The sequence below is a fragment of the Petaurus breviceps genome, unplaced genomic scaffold (assembly GCF_028583685.1).
Source record: "Petaurus breviceps papuanus isolate PSGF00001 unplaced genomic scaffold, PetGlider_PUasm1.0 428, whole genome shotgun sequence".
NCBI classification, from domain to species: Eukaryota; Metazoa; Chordata; class Mammalia; order Diprotodontia; family Petauridae; genus Petaurus; species Petaurus breviceps.
The window spans coordinates 3,922,397-3,927,582 of record NW_027186331.1 but is presented as its reverse complement, the minus strand read 5'-3'; positions in this window follow the sequence as shown (position 1 = coordinate 3,927,582).

Genomic DNA, 5,186 nt, shown 5'->3' with positions numbered 1-5,186 from the left:
TATCTTGTAAAAGGCACCATCAAAAATGAAGGATTATCATTACTAAACATTTATGCACCAAGCTGTACAGCATCCAGAGTCCTAGAGGAGAAATTAAGGGAGTTAGAGGAAGAAATAGATAGCAAAAGTATACTAGTGGAGGACCTCAATCTCCCCCTCTCTGAGCTTGATAAATCTAAACTAAAAATAAACAAGAAAGAAGTTAAGGAGGTAAATAGAATCTTAGAGAAGATAGATATGGTAGACCTCTGGAGAAAACTGAATGGGGATAAAAGGGAACATACCTTTTTCTCAGCAGTTCATGGCACCTACACAAAAATTGACCATGTACTTGGGCATAAAAACCTCACAATTCAGTGCAGAAAGGCAGAAATAATAAATGCATCCTTTTCAGGTCATGATGCAATAAGAATTATATGTAATAAAGGGCCATGCAATGATAGACTAAAATTAATTTAAAACTAAATAACTTAATCCTTAAGAATGAGTGAGTCAAACAAGAAATTACAAAAACAATCAGCAACTTCATTCAAGAGAATGACAATAATGAGACAACATACCAAAACTTGTGAGATACAGCAAAAGCAATTCTTAGGGGAAGTTTTATATCCCTGAATGCATACATAAATAAAATAGAGAAAATGGAGTTCAATAAATTGGGCATGCAAGTGAAAAAAGCTAGAAAAAAGAACAAACTGAAAATCCCCAAATAGAAATAATGAAAACTAAAGAAGAGATTAAGAAAACTATTAAATTAATAAATAAAACTAATAGCTGGTATTATGAAAAAAGGAATAAAATTGATAGACCTTTAGTCAATATGATAAAAAAAAAGAAAGAAGAGGGGCGGCCAGGTAGCACAGCGAGTAAGAGCACCGGCTCCAGTGTCGGGATGACCTGGGGATGGAATCAGGGCTCAGACACTTAGCATCCACCCAGAAACACCTGACCATGTAACCTTGAGCAAGTTATTTAACCCTGATTGCTTCAATTAAAAAAAAAAGAAAGAAGAAAACCAAATTACGAGTATCAAAAATGAAAAGGGTGAATCTACCTCCAATGAAGAGGAAATTAAAACAAGAATTAGGAATTATTATATATTAAATTAATTAAATATTATATTAAATATCATATACTAAATCTAAACAATAATTAGGAATTATTATATATTTGCCCAATTGTATGCACATAAATTTTACAATCTTAGTCAAATAATGAATATTTACAAAAATATAAGTTGCCCAGATTAAATGAAGAGGAAGTAAACTACTTAAATAACCCCATCTCAGAAAAAGAAATTGAACAAACCATCAATGAACTCCCTAGGAAAAAAATCTCCAGGGCCAGATGGATTTACTAGCAAATCCTACCAAATATTTAAAGAATTGACTCCAATACTCGACAAATTATTTGGGAAAATTGGAAGAGTCCTACCAAATTCTTTTTATGACACAAATATGGTGCTGATATCTAAATCGGGAAGAGATAAAACAGAGAAAGAAATACAGACCAATTTCCCATATGAATATAGATGCAAAAATTCTAAATAAAATATTAACAAAAAGACTACAGTGGCTTATCATAAGAATAATACACTTTGATCAGGTAGGATTTATTCCAGGAATGCAAGGGTGGTTCAATATCAGGAAAACTATCAGTATAATTGATCACATCAACAACAAAACTAGCAGAAACCATATGATTATCTCAATAGACACAGAAAAGGCTTTTGACAAAATACAACACCCATTCCTATTAAAAACACTGGAAAGTATAGGAATAAATGGAGTCTTCCTTAAAATAATAAGTAGCATCTATCTAAAACTACCAGCAAGTATTATATGTAATGGGGATAAGCTGGAAGAATTTCTAATAAGATCAGGGGTGAAACAAGGATGTCTAATTCAGTCTAGTACTAGAAATGTTAGCAGTAGCAATGAGAAGAAAAAGAAATTGAAGGAATCAAATTAGCCAAAGAAGAGACTAAGCTATCACTCTTTGCTGATGATATGATGATATACTTAGAGAATCCTAGAGAATCAAGTAAAAAAACTACTTGAGATAATAAACAAATTTGGTAAAGTTGCAGGATATAAAATAAACCCACATAAGTCCTTGGCATATATCTATCTATCTATCTATCTATCTATCTATCTATCTATCTATCTATCTATCTATCTATAGATATATATATATCTAACAAAATACAACAGCAAGAGATAGAAAGAGAAATCCCATCTAAAGTTACTGTAGACACTATAAAATATTTGGGAATATTCCTGCCAAAACAAACCCAGGCACACAATTACAAAACACTTTTCACACAAATAAAGTCAGATCTAATTGGAAAAACATCAGTTGTTCATGGCTAGGTCGAACTAATATAATAATGACAATTTTACCTAAATTAAATTACATATTTAATGCCATACCAATCAATCTACCAAAAAATTACTTTGTAGAGCTAGAAAAAAAATAGTAGCAAAATTCATTTAGAAGAACAAAAGATCCAGAATATCAAGACAATTAATGAAAAAAAAAATGCTAGGGAAAGTGGCCTAGCCATACCAGATTTTAATCTGTATTATAAAGCAGCAGTCATCAAAACTACTTGGTACTGGCTGAGGAATAGAGTAGTGGATCAATGGAATAGATTGGGTACACAAGACTCAGCAGTCAATGACTATAGTAATCTACTGTTTGATAAACCCAAAGACCCTAGTTTTTGGGATAAGAATGCACTATTTGACAAAAACTGCTGGGAAAACTGGAACATAGTATGGCAGAAATTGGGCATAAACCAATATCTAACATTAACCAAAATAAAGTCTAAATGGGTGCATGATCTAGGTATAAAGGCTGATCCTGTAAGCAATCTGAGAGAGCAAGGGATAGTTTACCTGTTAGATCTATGGAGAGGGGAAGACTTCATGACAAAACAAGAATTAGAGAGCATTATAAAATGCAAAATGGATAATTTTGATTACATTAAATTGAAAAGCTTCTGCACAAATAAAGCCAATGTTACCAAGATTAAGAGGGAAGTGGAAAATTGGGAAATAATTTTTACAACCAGTGTCTCTGATAAAGGCCTTGTTTCTAAAATATACAAAGAATTGAATCAAATCTATAAGAATACAAGCCACTCCCCAATTGATAAGTGGTCAAAGGATAAGAACAGGCAGTTCTCAGAAGATGAAATTAAAGATATCTATAAGCATATGAAAAAATGTTCTAAATCACTAGTGATTAGAGAAATGCAAATCAAAACAACTCTGAGGTAAGATGACAAAAAAAAACCAGGAAAATGATAAATGCTGGAGAAGATGTGGAAAAATTGGAGCATTAATGCATTGTTGGTGGAGTTGTGGACTGATTCAACTATTCCAGAGAGCAATCTGGAACTATGCCCAAAGGGCTAGAAATAAGGGCATACCCTTTGACCCAGCAATACTACTTCTAGGGTTATATCCCAAAGAGATCACAGAAGTGGGAGGAGGACCCATATGTACAAAAATATTTATAGCGGCTCTTTTTGTGGTGGCAAAGAACTGGAAATCAAGGGGATGCCCATCAATTGGGGAATGGCTGAACAAGTTGTGGCATATGAATGTAATGGAATACTACTGTGCCATAAGAAATGAGGAACAGACGGACTTCATATTTACCTGGAAAGACTTATACGAACTGATGCTGAGTGAGGAGAGCAGAACCAGGAGAAATCTGTACACGATCACAGACACAACGTATGTGTGACAACTAACTTCAGTAGACTGGGCTCCTCTCAGCAATGTAAGGTTATAAGACAACTGCAAAAGACTCATGACTGAGAGAGATCTCCACATCCAGAGAAAGAGATGAGTCTGAATGCAGATTGAAACAAATTACTCGCTCTTTTTCTTTTTCTTGTTTTGTTTCCTCCTTCCCACTGATCATTCCATCGGTTATAATCCTTCTTTACAACCTAATGATTAATGTGAAGATATTTGTAGATCCTATACTTGACTGCATGCTGCCATGATGGGGGGAGGAGGAGAGGGAGGGGGAGAAAATTTGAAACTGAAGGGACTGTTGAACTGAATGTTGTAAACTAAAAGTAAATTAAATAATTTAAATTAAAAAAAAAAAAGATGGACCAGAAGTAATAGGGGGAAATGAGATTGGCAGGTTTAGTTTACATGGAAGGAAAAACTTTCCAACTTGGATCTGACCCAAAGTGAAACAGCCTGCTTTGACAGGTAGTGAGCTCCCCATCCCTAGAGGTATTTAAGTAGAGGCCAGAAAAGCACCACCAGGTCATTGGAAAGGGCCTCTGAGAATAGGCCAGACCTAGGCACTTGAGAGTTCCCATCCCTCTTTGAGGGTTTGTAACACACTGGTAACACAGGGGCTGTTCATTGCGCAGATCTTAGGGCAGGAGTTAACCTGTACAATATCAGCAGGCCTTGAAAATGGGCTTGGGGGAGGGGGTGAGCAGCAGAGTGGAGAGAGCACTGGCTCAGGAGTCAGGAAGACCTGAATTCAAATGAAGCCTTAGATGCTTAACACTTACTAGCTGTGTGATCCTGGTCGAGTCACTTAACCCTCACAAAAAAAGGGGGGAGGCTTGGGCAGTCAGAGGGAGGGAAAGATGAATATGTAGAGAAGCTTTCAGACCGGGGGATTAGGATTTCCAAGCAGAAGAATCCTTCCTGATGATCTTGGCCACCCCCAGGAAAACAAAGGCCCAGAGATAGGAGGAGAGTGACTTGTTCTGAGTTACACAGAGCCAAGATTCAAACCCAAGTCATCTCAGACTCCACAGCCCATGTTCTCTCCATTGAACAGGCTGCCTGAAGGTTGAGTAGCTCCAAAGGGCCCAACCATCACCCAGCAAACATTAATTAATTAATTAAACTGTATACAAGTCATGGCTCTGGCCCTTATGGAGGTCACAGTCTGTGAAGGGTATGATTTGTGGAATTTCATGATAAAGGTATTCTAGGTGAGGTGACATCATGGTGGCCCTTGGAGCTGGTGACAAAAGGGAGTGAGATTAGTCCAGGCACAGGGTTGGCTCAGGGGACAGGGATGGTTTCAGTCTACCTGGAGGTCCTTGGGATCCCAGGGGGGATCATGAGGCATTGGCAGCAGTGCTGGCAAATAAGGATGAGAGAATGGTGGGCAGATGAGCGGCTGAGGGGGGA